Source organism: Gracilinanus agilis, chromosome 6 (genome assembly GCF_016433145.1).
Source record: "Gracilinanus agilis isolate LMUSP501 chromosome 6, AgileGrace, whole genome shotgun sequence".
NCBI lineage: Eukaryota > Metazoa > Chordata > Mammalia > Didelphimorphia > Didelphidae > Gracilinanus > Gracilinanus agilis.
Genome location: NC_058135.1, coordinates 278,240,124 through 278,255,544, shown reverse-complemented (window position 1 = coordinate 278,255,544; position 15,421 = coordinate 278,240,124).

Genomic DNA, 15,421 nt, shown 5'->3' with positions numbered 1-15,421 from the left:
CCTGGATGTTTTCTTCAGTTCTTTTGCTCATTCCCTGCTGCCTAGAATCTATTGTCTGCTTTGTCTTGCTCCTTCTTGCTCATCGCTGGCCTCATGCCTGTTGGCCTGGATTCTGGCCTGCCCTTTGGCACCTGTGTATTCCTGGTTATCCTCTGTCTGGCCAATTAGAATACAAGGTCCTTGCAGGCAAAGGAGTAGATTTGTTTTCCTTTTGCTTTTCTCTCTGACAGTGCCTAGCATGCAGTAAGCACTTAGTAGTTGCTCATTGACTTATCCATCTTCCAATTCACTGGGAATCCTGGTTCCTCCTCCCCAAACAGATCCCATATATCCTGACAGTGGCTTATCAGCTGGGGCCTGATCCATCACCTCTTAACTTCCAGTGTCTGCTTGATCCTGACAAATCTCTGTGTTTACCCAGCCTCAGTTCACTGCCTGCCCATTGGCAATCACTTTCCTGTTTCTGAGTCTCAGTTTTTTCATCTATTAAATGGGGATTCTGATCTAGGGGATTCTATTAGGGAAATAAAGGACAGCTATCGTAAGCTGTCAGGAGGATTCCCGTCCCCAGTGTTGGAAAGGAGGCCATTTGAATGATGACAAGGCAGATTAGGAAAGAGATAAACGATCAGCAGTGGCACGTGGTTGCCACAGATGGAGAAGTGTTCTAGCTCTGACATTCTGTGTGGTTCTCTTTTCTTGTGCTGACATTCTAAGCCCACTTCTGCCTCTCATATTCTGTATTCTCTGCTCTGCTGTAGCTCAGATATTCTATGTTTCAATCTCCTTTTTGAGTCTAATATTTTATGTACCAGGCTCCCTGATGGTTTCTGATCCTCATAAGGGTGATACATACTCAGGAGGAGCCTGCAATCAGCTGGCAAATATCGAGATCTCTTTATCATCTCTGATAATCTGATAAGGACTGTTTAGTTGATAAGGAAATAAGGATGGGACAAGGGAGTTGTCTTTTACCTCATGCTTCCGGCTCTGGCTCCAGGAGCATGGAGTTTATTATATATATTTCAAGACTCATTTCACACAAAAGAACCCCACCCCCCCAAAAACTTTGCAGATGCGCAGAAGTTACAAATTATGTCACATCAAAAGACAAAACATTGGCTTCAGAATAGACCAAGGCCAAGGCTGAATTTTGACTGGCTTCTTATCAGGAAGCCAAGTTGGGGAATATTCCTCTCAGGGTCGAATTGCCCCTGCTAAGATTTTGGCCTTGGCTATACCAGGCAGCAGCATTCCTGGTCAAAGGGGAACAGTGTTAACCCTTTAAATTCAGGTTTGCTAGGAACTTAAAGCTTTTCAATAAGGTCACAATACTTTTCAACAAGAAATCACGAAGATGACAAAAAGGGTCAAAAGAGAAGTCTCAGATTTTTATCTATTCTCTTATTGGCTTCCCACAGGCAAGTGCTTGGTCATATCTTAACAGGGCCTTTCCTTGTGTATTGAAACCAGTTTATTCTCACTGACCTTTTTGCTTTTCATAGGAGGTTCATAGGAATGTGGATTCAGAGATGAAGAAGATCTTGGAGGCCCTCAAATACCAATAAAGAAATGGAGGCCAGGAAGTTAAGTGACCTATCCAAAAGCATATATACACATCAGAATCAGAACTTTGAATCCAGATCCTTTAACTAGAGAGTCATTTATTTTTCCCTTTTGTGTCCAATTGCCTTCTTTCTCTTTTACCATTCAAGCATAGTCTCTTCTCGTCCAACACATTCTGCACCCATTTTGGTTAAGGGGAAGCACTGGCTATATTATTACATAAGATTAAAAACCCCCAAACTGTCCCTTACTTCCAGTAGAAGTAAAATCATTCTAATTTCATATTTAAGGAAATTGAGGTTCAAATTTAGACAATGTCAGGGAAAAATACTTCCTAAAAATCATTTTTCAGTTGTTTTCAATAGTGTCTGGCTCTTTGAAATCAGGTCCTCCTGACCAACACCAAAATTCTATCTCCTGTTTCCACTGACTGCTAAAAAACCAGAGCTGTCCAAAAATAGAATGGATTGCCACAAGAAGAGATGGATTCTCTTTTCTTGGAGGTCTTTAAGCAGAGACTGAATGACAACTTGTTGATATAGTATAGTGAGGATTAATTTCATAAATGAGTTGGACTAGGTGTTAGCTGAGGTTCCTGCCAACTCACATTTTCAGAGGCTCAAGAGCTGATGTAACTTAGTACCCAAGACAAAACAGGTAGTAAGTGTCTGGTCTGGAACTCACATCCACATTCTCGGATTTGAGTTATGGGCTTTTTCTCTCATAAGCCAGGTCACAAGAGAAATGTCAGACATGGCTTCTACTTCCAAAGAGTTTACAATCTATGCTGGAATATAGGACCATCCCACACGGATTCTTGAATAAATTGAAGCCAAAAAAATTAACTGCTAAACTGCGCAGTAAAATGAAGAAGCAGACATGTGCCCTGTAATATTTCACCTGTGATCTCTTGGCCTTGTGGATCTCTCTCTCTCTCTCTCTCTCTCTCTCTCTCTCTCTCTCTCTCTCTCTCTCTCTCTCTCTCTCTCTCTGTCACTGTCTCTGTTTCAGTTTCTGTCTCTGTCTCTCAGCCTCTCCCTCTGCCTCTCTGTCTCTCTTTCTCTCTGCCTCTGTCTCTCTCTGTCTCTGCCTGTCTGTCTGTCTGTCTGTCTGTCTGTCTGTCTCCCTCTGCCTCTCTGTCTCTTTCTCTGTCTCTGTCTGTCTCTGTCTCTCTGTCTCTCACTATCTCTGTCTCTCTGTCTGTCTCTGTCTCTCTCCTTCTCCCTCCACCTCTCCCTCTGTCTCTCTGTCTCTGTTTCTGTCTGTCTCTGTCTCTGCCTCTCTGTCTGTCTGTCTCCCTCTCTTTGTTATAGGGCTTAGAAAAGTGAGCAATCAATGTGGTGCAATGGGAAGAGTTCTGACTTTGGAATAAGAGGAACAGGGTTTGAATACCAGCTCCATAACTTACTAGTGGCATGCCCTTAAACTCCTAGTTTGGGAAGAATGGATTGAACTAAGTCATCTCCAAAGCCTCTTTGAGCTCTAAATATTTAAACTTATGATGAAGGATGGTGTTGGTGGGAAAGATATCATGAAACAATGTCAGTGGCCGTCTCATGAGGTGTAAGTTTCTGGGCACTTAAAGGTATTCAAGCAGAGACCAGACAAGCACTTTTTGGGGGTCTTGTAGATAGGGTTGATATATCCTTAAGGTTGAGGTCAGACTAGATGCAGCTAGGTGGCTCAGTGGATAGAGAGCCAGGGCCAGAGACAGGAGGTCCTGGGTTCAAATATGATCTCAGATACTTCCTAGCTGAGTGGTTCTGGGCAATTCACTTAACGCCCATTGCCTATTTTTATTACTCTTCTGTCTTAGAACCAGTATATAATAGTATATTACAATACATCATAGTACATAATAACCAATAGATAATAGTATTGGCTCTAAGATGGAAAGAAATAATAGTAGTATTTAAAAAAAATTAATTCATTTTATTTAGAATATTTTCCCATGGTTACATGATTCATGTTCTTTCCCTCTCCTCAAACCCCTCCCCTCCTGGCCCCCCTGTAGCTGACATGCAATTCCACTAGGTTTTACATGTATCATTGATCGAGACCCATTTTCATATTATTGATAGTTGCACTAGGATAATTGTTTAGTCTACATCCCCTATAATATCCCTCTCAACCCATGTGTTCATGCAGTTGTTTTTCTTCTTTGTTTCTATACCTACAGTTCTCCTTCTGAATGTGGATAGCTTTCTTTCTCACAAGTCCCTCAGAATTGTTCTGGATCATTGAATTGCTGCCAGTACAGAAGTCCATTACATTCGATTTTACCACAGTGTATCCGTCTCTGTGTACAATGTTCTCCTAGTTCTGCTCCTTTCACTCTGCATCAATTCCTGGAGGTCATTCCAGTAATAGTATATATTTTATATCTATGTCTCTAACTATATATCAGTTATATACATATAAAACATAAATAAATATGAGTTTTTTATTATTCCCTTCTGCTATTCAATGGAGTTCAGATCGATATAATCCAGGGAGAAGTTGCTATCTTACTATTGTTCCTATACTGTGTCTATGTTTAATGTTTGCTCAGCAGACTATTGGATAGACAGATAAAATGATGACTTTTTCCCTAAATAAAACTATTGGGATACCAGCTCATTTTCTTTAGGCTCACTGAAAGCATCTTTGGGGCAACCACAGAAGCAGACAAGATGATAGGGATGTCCAAAGACTTCCTCCATAGTTTTGATTGCTAGTTCTAGTTCCTCATATTTGGAGAACTTTTCATGCCACTTACATCAGAGGTGGGGAGTATTCAATACTGTCATATATATTAAAGATAGTCTCTTTAAATTTTTTTTTAAACCCTTACCTTCCGTCTTGGAGTCAGTATTGTACATTGGCTCCAAGGCAGAAGAGTGGTAAGGGTAGGCAATGGGGGTCAAGTGACTTGCCCAGGGTCACACAGCTAGGAAGTGTCTGAGGCCAAATTTGAACCTAGGACCTCCCGTCTTTAGGCCTAGCTCTCAATCCACTGAGCTACCCAACTGCCCCCAGTCTCTTTAAATTTTTATGGGTCAATGTCAAGTCCAGGAGATTGTGGACAGTTGTTGTTGCTGTTGTTACTGTCAAGAGAATCAAGGGATCTCAGAGGCCATCGATTCCTACTCATTGTTGATCAAGAAAGTCTCTATAGCTTGAAACCTGGGGCTGGGGAGGCTGTCCCATAGCCACCTGAGACAGCTCTTGGAGCAGCTTTCATTGTAGGGACCTTTCCCTGTATATCAAAGCTGAATTCTGCTTCCCAGTAGCTTTCTTCCATTGGTCCAAGTTCTAACCCTTGGGGTAAAGCAGAACAAGTCTGATTACTCTTCCACATGATAGCCCTTCAAATACCTGAGGAGAGTTATCCTAAGAGCTTGGGTTCTGGCTGCTCTTCATTGTAACTTGGTTGCTCACAGTTGAGTCCATTGAGTTTAGCATTGGTGAAAGGAAAAGAAGGAAATGATTATCATCTACAGGGTGAGGTTCTGGTCATTCTCAGCCCTGGAATGAGGAATAACCAATAAGAATAAATACATACATTTAGACAAGGAAAGATAATTACACAATAACTAGTTCTGGGAACCTGACTGAGTCACTTCCCATTCTGGATCTCAGTTTCCTTTTTTATAAAATGAGAGAATTGGACTAGATGGTCTCTAAGGTCATTTCACAATGATCACCTCATGTTCCAAGGTTCCTTCCTTCTATTTTCTGTGTTCTAAGGTCTTTTCCAGCCTAAATGTTCTATGTTCTATGCTCTTCTACCTCTCAGTTCTGGCATTCTGTGTTCTATATTCTAAGATCCCTTTAAATCCTTTCCAGTGCTAATATTCTATGGTCCAAAGTAGCTCTCAATTCTGATATTCTATGTTACATTTTCTAAGTTCCCTTTAAACCCTGACATTCTATATTCTTTGTTCTAAGTTTCTTTTCAGCCCAAAGAGTCTGTCTGCTTTATGCTCTAAGTCAAATGCCAACTCTGTTATGGATATATATATATATATATATATATGTGTGTGTGTGTGTGTGTGTGTGTGTGTGTGTGTGTGTGTGTGTCTTTATGTCTCTCTCTATATGTCTATATATCAATAACATATCTATATACCTATGTCTACATATATCTTTATATATATGAAATACCCAAACCTTCTGTCTTAGAATAGATACTAAGTATTGGTTTTTCCAAGGCTAGGGCAATTGGGTTGAATTACCTTGCCCTTAGTCATACATAGAGGAAGGATCTGAGGTCAGATTTGAACCCAGGACCTCCTGTCTCCCATCCTGGCTCTCTATCCACTGAGCCACCCAGTTGCCCTCAGCTCTAATATTTGTGTTCTGTGTCCTAATGTTCTATGTTCTATGCCCTAGAGAACCTTCTCTGTTCTAGAGTCCTTTCCTAAACTGATAGTCTATGTTCTAATTCTTGAAGACCCATTTTAGCCCTAACATAATGCATTCTATATTCTAAGGTCCCTTCCTACTCTGATATTCTGTGCCCTCTAGGAGCACTGGAATTCTGCGGTCTAATGTTCCTTCCAGGCCTAAAGATCCCATTAGAGAAAACTCCTCCTTTTGGGAGGCAGTTTTTCAGGTTGACAAGTTCTGCTGACTAGAAATTCTCCCTGACCCGCATACAGTATCACTTTGGCATATTTCAGTGTGTGCCTCTTGGTTCTGACCCTCGCATTGTGCAGACTAAATGCTTCCCCCTCATCAGGTGTTTGCACCTTTCAAATACTTCCCCACTGATATCATCTTCCAATTTAGTCACCGCTTAGGAAAGCTGCACACATTTAGCTCCTTTCATCTCTTGCAAAGCCTTCGCTCTGCTCCCTGACAGTATTTTCGTCACTTATCTCTGAGCTCCCTAAGTTCTGCTTCATCCTTCCTCTTGGACTGTCCAAAGCCAGCACAGGACCCAGCATCCTCACTGCCCTGGCCCAGCTAGCTGCTTTGGCACTGAAATAGCAGGCTGGTTAGACACTGCTGTGCAAAGGCCTGAATGACTCCGGGAGAAGTGGGCTCATCTTCTGGGAGCTCTGGAGCGAGGGGGCAGCAGCCTCCGCTTCCTCCTTCTTCTGACACAGCCGCCTCTGCCCACAGCCCGGAATAGCAGCAGCTTTTGTGTTTGCCATCAAGAACTGCAAACACAGCCAACTTGCCTCCCATTCCTACTCCAGGTCTGTAAGCATTAATGCTTTCCAGGTTTCTGTGTCCACTGAAGAATGGGAGCTCATTGGCAGCCAACAAAAGGCAGGCAGACTCCTCTGAAATTGTGGGAGACTGTCTCTAAGGCCCCTGACCTTTTGCTTTAGGGATGAAGGGCAAATATGGATGCAGAGTGGCCACTAGGCTGCCATCAGTAGTGGTGGCGATGGCTCTCTCTTAGGTTTACGGGGACACAGGACCACCAAGATATCACTGGACTGGCCACATGGAACATTTGTCCCTTATTTATTCTTTGCATCGGTTTCCTCATCTCTAAAATGGGGGAATTGTACCTATTGGTCTCCAAGGTCCCTGCCAGGTCTTAAACTATAATCCATTACATTCCCTTCCCCCAATCCTATTGAGTCTTGAGATTCAGAAGTACTAAAGGATTCACAGGTTTTCAAGCTTGGAGATGATTTAATCCAACACTTCTTAAACTTTTTTGTGTGTCATTGATGGATGGACCCCTTTAGCAGTCTGTGGAAATCTGTGGACCCCTTTTAAGAATAATATTCATCAAATAAAATATATCAGATTACAAAGGAAACCAATTGTATTGAAACAGAGTTATAAACACACACATATGTATCTATATATGTGTATCTCTGTCTCTGTTTCTGTCTCTCTCTCTCTATTTATCTATCTATCTCTATCTCTATTTATGTATTTCCTAGACTCTTGCTCCAGGACTTTCATTTAGTCCTACTTCCAATCTTATAGATGAAGAGACTGAGAGGGAGAACTGCTGTGCAAAGGCCTGAATGACTCCAGGAGAAGTGGGCTCATCTTCTGGGAGCTCTGGAGCAAGGGGGCTGTGTTAGTTAAAATCACCTGGGGTTCTATTTGGAAGGATTGAACCTCAATATAGTGTTTGACAAACTTCTGTGGGCCTGTAGGGGTCCTTAAAACTACATTTCCCATGGTCCAATGGGTTTCATGGGTTTCCTGTTTTGGATGACGTATTAAAGGTGAGGGACTGTTTTAAGTAGGGGGTAGTGACTTGGAACTTCCTCTTTAGTTACCTGAGCTCGAGGAGAGAGGAAGGTAAATGGCTGAGGTGAGGTTGGAATAGGGTTTTCTTACAGGCGCGTGGTCAATTTATCTCTATCAGCATGGCTTTTATTAAAATACTATTCTCCCTTTTGATCTCGGCCCTCATCATTTTTAATCATAACAGGGCAGCAGTGGGAGGGTATGGCTGGCCTGGAAGTCAGGAGACTTGCATATGAGGCAAGACTCTGAGATGAACTTTCTATAATATCTTGGGCAAGTTATTTGCCCTCTCTAGATCTCATTTATAAATGAAGGATGAAATAGAATATCTTTTAAGATTGCTTTTTTCCAACTCTGGTATTCTAAGTTTTAAATTTAACTTCATCTCTGACATTTTGGTTGCTAAGTTCCCTATAAGCATTGACAATTTTATGGCCATGTGGAGAAGGCAGCAGGGTTTTAGTGCACTTATAGGTTTGGATAAGTCACTGGAGTGTCCTAGCTGAGAAAAAGAGCATGCAGTGATAAAGACAAATTGTCCCAAATTAGAGAATGTCCAATAGTACTGCTGTTGCTTGCCCTGGTCATACCACACCTGAATTGTTATGCTCCATTTGGAGTATCTTGTTTTAGGTGAAGCATTTACAAGGTGGGACATATCAAATTCCCCACAGTCAACATATCTATAGCGACCAGGTTGGTAAGAAGACTGGAGACCATGCCATAAAACAACTGATTGAAGGTGGTGGAGAAGAGAAGGTGTGTGGGGGGATCATGACAGTATTCTTCAGATGTTTGAAGGACATATTATTCTACTTGACTCCACAAGGTGGAACTACGAGCAATGGGAAGAAATTGCAGATGCATCCATTTAGGATTGAGGCCAGGAAAAACTTTCTAACAGAACAAATCAATAGTAGACTGTGTTGCCTCAGGAGGAAAGGAATTACCTATCACTAAAGGCTAGATGACTATTCTGGGAATGCTTGGTCAAGAATATATTGAATTAAATGGCTCCTAAGGTTCTAATTCTGTGATTCTGTTTCTGTGATCTGATCTTTATTCTAAGGTCTTTCCCAGCCTCAACATCATCTATTCTATGTCCTACATTGCTTCTCAGTTCTGATATTCTCTGTTTCACATTCTAAGGACCCTTTCAGATCTCACATTCTGTAGTCTGAGGTCATCTTCTAATTTTGAAATTCTCTGCTCTATGTCTAAGGCCCCTCCCAACTTTGATGTTCTCTGTTCTCTATTCAAATATCTCTCTCGGCTCTGACACTCTCTGTTCTATGTTCCAAGATCCTTTCTGGCTCTGTCATTCTCTTCTATATTCCAAAGCACTTCCTACTTCTGACGTACCTTGTTCTATGTTCTAAGGTCCCTCTCACATCTGATATTTTGCAGTATATTCTGAAGTCCTTTACCTCATGGCATTTTATGCATCTACTCTGTAAGGTCAATTATGAGGGCATTTGATTCACTGTTGATCTATTTTCTTAATTATCTTTTCTCTGCATAATCAGTCAGCTGGCAGTCTCCCAAGTTTAAACTCATTTTGGTTCTTTTCCAGTCCCATGTTCTACTACTCTTGGTAATCTGGTGTAATTCCTCTCTCTTTGCCAGTGTGGCTAATACCTCTCATTTTAGTGTTTTCTGTTGAATTGTAGCAAATGCCCTAGAGTAGTTTTTCCAAGGAGGAAGTCTGAGTCCTATTCTCACTCTTTCCCTTCTGATACTCACAAGGTATTTCTTTCCTGTCCTCTTCCCTTTCTCTCCCCTTTCTTTCTTTATGCTTTTACTTCCTGCTTCTCCTCTCTCTTCCCTTTCCCTCCTCTCCTTTCCTTCCTGGGCACAGGGAAGTTCCCAAGCCCTTCTTTTTCAATCAGTTTGCAGTACACTGATTTGAGTTTTCATATGACTATGTCAAAGAAAATTTGAGGATGCTCATAGGAGCAGAAATGTCTGGTAACTGTGACAGAGAGGCCCCCAGGGGGAGAGAGACAAGTCAGAGTCACTGTCTGTCATGAAAAGGGGAATACTATGAGATTCCTGGGGGTTGGTAGAGCTGAGTCATCCATACTCAAGATGCTGTCCATTCAGCCCCTGGCATTCATCAACAACAGTGATTCTCTGGCTGGCAAAACATGATGCCTGAAAGATGTGACAAGTTGGTTATTGTGATCAGTGTACCTGACACTGCCACCATGCTTGTCCTTCAGAGAGATGCCAATAGGTGAAAGGTATTTCTCATTTAGGGTAGGTAAAACCCAGGGTGGTTCCAAATATCCTTTTTCAAGATAAAAGTCTCTACCTCCATTTCTTAATTTGAACTTACTTTTAAAAAACAAATTTTATTAAATATCTCTTACTTTTATATGTCTATCATGTCTGGTGGCATAGTGAGAAAAAACTTGCCCCTGGGATTAGAGAACTGGGTTAAAATATTGTCCCTGACTCTTACCTACAGTAGCCTTGGACAAGTCACTTAATCTTGCTAGTCTTCAGTTTCTTCATCCATAAAATGATGGCGTTTGACAAACTAGTTTCTGAGATCCCTTCCAGCTTTAGATCTGTGATCCAGTGATGCCCTCTACTCTTCCCCTTCTTTGAAACTGAACCCTCCCTTGTAATAAAGAAAAACAGTAAAGGAAGAAAAAACAGATTTAGTGATGATGCTTGACAATGTATACAATATTCTGCCCTGGTTGTTCCTCGATTCCCTTAAAACTTATTTTTTCTCTCTTATAGATCTAAGCCCTGGTGAATGATTTTTTCCTTTTATAATCTAATTATAGAGGTCCCAAATTCCATTTTCCTTTTGAATATTTACAAATCATTAACAAAAAGAACATGTTTTAAAAAGATTTTATCTTGTTATTCATTACCACCAGTAAGAGATCTGTAATTTTTGTTTCTATTTGACTGTTGTGGCTTAGTTGAGTACTTGGCATCACTGGAGAACTGGCTACCCTCCTGGGTTATAGTTGGTCTTTATCAGGGAATTATGACCAAGGAAACACACTAGGAGGCAGAAAGAATGACTGGAAAGGAAAGGAATGATTAATAAGAGCTAGGAATATCAGTGACCACTCTATCCCTAAAAGTGAGTATAATAGTAAGGGATACTTTTCTTTCATGGAGTGGGTTTGTCACAGTTTCAGGCCTTACTTTCCTCATCTCTAAAATGGGAGATAATTTCTGAGATCTGTTCCAGCTATTCTATATTCTAAGGTACCTCCCACCTCTGACATTCTATATCTTGAGCTCTCTTCCAGCTCTGACATTCTGTGTTCTAATATCATTTTTAGATCAAACATTCTATACTCTATGTCTTTCAGCTTTGATATTCTCTGAGTTCAACTGATTGGTTTAGGGTGACAATCTGACATCCTCTGGGAGTAGAGAAAGATATATTCCAAATATTGCCACTATCTGAGTAAGGAATAAAATAACATAAAATTCTTGTTTCTGTCCCCACTGGCTGCTTATGGGGCTGCCATTTTAGGTTCTGCCTATTTCCCCCCTTGATTGATGGCCTTTTCCTATTGGAGATACTCCTATTGGAGACAGATAGATAGCAGATCCATGAGAGGTATGCATCCAGACAATATTAATACAAGTCCTTTCATTGATTTGTTGAACACAGGCAAGCAATTTAGCAACCTTCTGTCTCAGCTTCCTTAGCTGCAGAGTAATTTTAAAGTCTGTCTAGGATCCCTGGAAAAAAGCTGCTGATAAAGGCAACTGGAACACCCTTTACAGAATCAAAGCACATTTGCTGTGCCTTGCACTGCTATTATTAACGACAGCAGAGTGGGAAATGGTCTGGATGCAACTGAAGAAAAGAGCAGCAATGGCTTGAGGGCCCCTGGGATGGTATGATGCTCACCAAAAAAGGGGAAAAAATGCAAAATGTCAGCAAGAGGGAGACCAGCATGTCCTTAATGGCTGAACTTTATACTATGACAAAACTTTATCCCATGACAAAAGTTTTTTTTTTAATAGAGTTGATGGGAGCCAGGAGAGACTGGTTAACTAATTGTGTGTCACTGACTGTGCCACTTCCTCTCTCTAGTCCTCAGTTTCTTCAGCAAATCAACTCATTGTTATTAAGCTCTTAGTCTTTGCAGAACACTGTCCAAGGTACTGGACTGGGGCTAGAGAGTTTAGGTAAGACATGGTTGGTCTCTCTGCTTCCAGAATACAGAGCTTCCATTTCAGTAGGGTGTTAAGATATCAATGAATTAATCAATAAAAATGTATCAAGTGTCTACTATGTGCCGGGCACTGTGCTATATCAGTACAGATAACAAAAAAACAACCCACTACATTTTATGTACTTAGTGTACTTTATGTATTTAAAGTACTTATGTACATTATACTTACCAAAGTTAGTGCTATGTGAGAAGAGGGAAAAGGTATTACCAAGTGGTGTTGACAGAATTGTGCTTTTTAGGAGGAGAGTTCAATAGTTGGGGAGAGGAAGAAAATCATTTTAGGGATCGCCATTCTAGTAGGTTATTCTATGGTCATTCTAGCTGGGCATAAGCTAAGGGCTAGGAAGAGAAGACAGTGTATATTTGAGAAGCAGGGGGTTTTCAATTTTGTCTAACTCAGATTTTCATCATCTTTTGCCTATTTCAGTAACTTTTTCTTCTTCCAGACCTTCTTCTATCTAATCTATCTTTATCATAGCAGCTGTAGTGATTTTTCTAAACAGAGATCTGGCCATGTCTCTCCCCTGATTGATCAACTCCAATGGCTCCCTATTACCGTAGGACAAAAGAAACAAAACAACCATAGAAATAAACAAATACCTCCTCTTCTTGGCATTTAATCTGACTCTAATCTTCTTTTCTAGGGATCTGACTCATTATTCTCTTCATATATTATCTACACTTCAGCAAAATTACCCTTCTTGGAGCAATTCTATTGCCCATGTTCAAGGCTTTACAAAGCTGTCCTCCATGCTTAGAATGTTCTTCCTTCTCACCTATTATCTCAAGCTTTCTTCAGAGTTCAGTTTCCATCATCTTCCATAATATTTCCAGATTCAAGCTGCTAGGGGTCTCTGAAATTATCTTGCACTTATTTTAAAAATATTTGTATGTATGCACATAGATCAATGTGGCATGAACAGCTAGGTGTAACATAGTGGACGGAGTACTGAGTTTGGAATCAGGAAGACTCATCTTCATAGGTTCAAATCTAGCTTTATTAACTGTGTGATCCTGGGCAAGTCACTTAACCCTATTGGCCTCAGTTTCTCATCTGTAAAATGAGCTGGAGAAGGAAATTGCAAACCATTCCGATATCACTACCAAGAAAAATCCAAATGGGGTCACAGAGAGTCATAAATGATTGAACAACAATAAATCTCCAACAATAAAAATCTCCAGTAGAATGTCATGTTCTAGAGGGCAGGAGCTGTTTCATTTTTGCCTTCATTCTCTATCACTTTGCACAGTACGTGGCACATTGTAGATGCTTAATAAATACTTGCTGATTAAATAGACTGCTGTATCGTGTATGTATGTGGCCATCAGCAAGCTATTTAACCTTGCAGATTCTCAGCTTTCTCATCAGTAAAATGAGAATAATAATTTTTGATCACTCTATCTTATATTAGAATTGTGTCCAGTCTGCAGTTCCTATCTCACGAATCATTTCCATTCCTAAGTTCAGCACTTTTCTCAGAAACCATTGGGTTAAACTTTTTTTTCACTGTTTCTGTCTTTTTAAAAGTTTGTCTGCTAAAATCACTAATCTTATCTCTCTGCTTATCAGCCTTTTTTAGTTCAGCCAGGAGGGCTCTTATCTTATAGTTTCAGATCACATAGCAAGATGTCAGATCTTTGGAATAGAAGCTTAAGCTTTTCAGCCAGGATATAAGATAGTGGGTTAGAAAATATTCTGGTCTATGGAGTTAAGAAATCTCTTTGGTGTGGACCACAAGCTAGAATATAGTTTGGGTAACAACCAATTTGAGAGTCTGGCTAACTACCCTAAAAAATGGGATAGACCAGCTTTAGAACAGGGGTCATTATCTTGAGAGCCATGAACAGATTTTGAATCTGTGAACTTAATTAACTAAAGATAAAATACTATATCTTTATTTTTCTAAACTTGAATTGAACTGTTTCTTTCAATTATGAAAGTAAGCGAAGCATCATTATCCTGAGAAGGAATCCATAGTCCTCTTCAGATTATCAAAGATGTCTATGAAGCAAAAAAAAGGGTAAGAACCTCTACTTTAGAATAAGCTGCTATGTTTCCAAATCTGTGGTACCAGAAGCCCAATTAGATTCCTAGGTTGTTCTTTTGAGGAAAGAATGAACTCATAGTGAGATATAGAGGCTGGGCAGAAAATAGGCTGTTAGGAAAGATTATGGATTATAATAAGAACATTATAGGACAAGGAAAAAGAATCTCTGGGTTCTAGGATAACTTTGCCCCTTTATGGCCTTGGGCAAATCCCTTAGCCTCTTCGACCCTCAGTTTCCCAGTCTGTAAATTGAATGACTTAGATAATTTCTAAAGTCTCTTCTAGTTCTGCCATCTTGTGTTCTATATTCCAGGGATATTTCTAGAAAATCACAGAATTTGAAGGGCCACTGAGATCAGTTCATACCAGAAGGATTCTCCACTATCACACACTCACAAGTGGTCACCCACTCTTTGCTTGAAGACTTCCAAGTATGGGCACATAGCAAATGACATCCATTTTAGATTTGATATTAAATGTTTTAAGGCCCCTCTCAGGTATGATTTTTTATTTTCTAAAGTCCCTCTCAGCTCTGAGTTCTCTCTTCTGAGGACCTTCCCAGTCGTGAAGTTCTATGATCTGGAGTTCCTCCCAGGTCTAAAGGGTTCTTTGCGTTCTGAAATATTCCATATTAGAGGTATAATACCTTATGATTCTGTGAGGGAGAGATAGAAATTAGAGAGAGAGGCCTGAGGCTCAGTAAGATGTTTTGATAATGTTCCCACAAATATAATTTCAATCTTAAAGTAGAATAATGAGGGCAAAGCCCAAAGAACTTAATAGATGAACTCAGCTGGAGAGAGGCAGAGAGAGACAGAGAGACAGAGAGAGGCATAGAGATGGAGACAGAGAGAGAGATACACAGAGAGAGACAAAGACAGAGACAGAGACAGGCAGAGATGGAGAGAGGGCATGACTAAGAAACAGGAAGGGAGGAACTCCAAGATTTTTGAGGAGGAACAGAAGTATGCCTTAGTGATAGAAAGACAATCTGGGCAACTCAAGACTTTTCTACCAAATCTGTGAAAATTCCCAGAGGATGCTGGCGAGGCATCACTTTCAGGAAAGACCCTGAGTCACAGCAGATGGCCAGATGGTAAGTACAGAAGAAACCCAAGATATCCTCTGTGTGGAGGAAGGGCCACAATGAGGAAGAGCCATGGTTTCAGAGGCCCCTCAGAGAGATGTAGTCTGGGTGAGTGGATGTGGGGGTGGGGTGTAATCAAGCTACAGCTAGATGAAAGGAGCCTCATGGACTTTTGGTGAGAACATTGGTGGAAGGTCACACAGGTGATAGTATCCAGTGCAACCACTTCCTCCTGATAATTGTCTCTCTGTCTATCTGACAAACTATGCCTACTCTCTATCCTCATATAA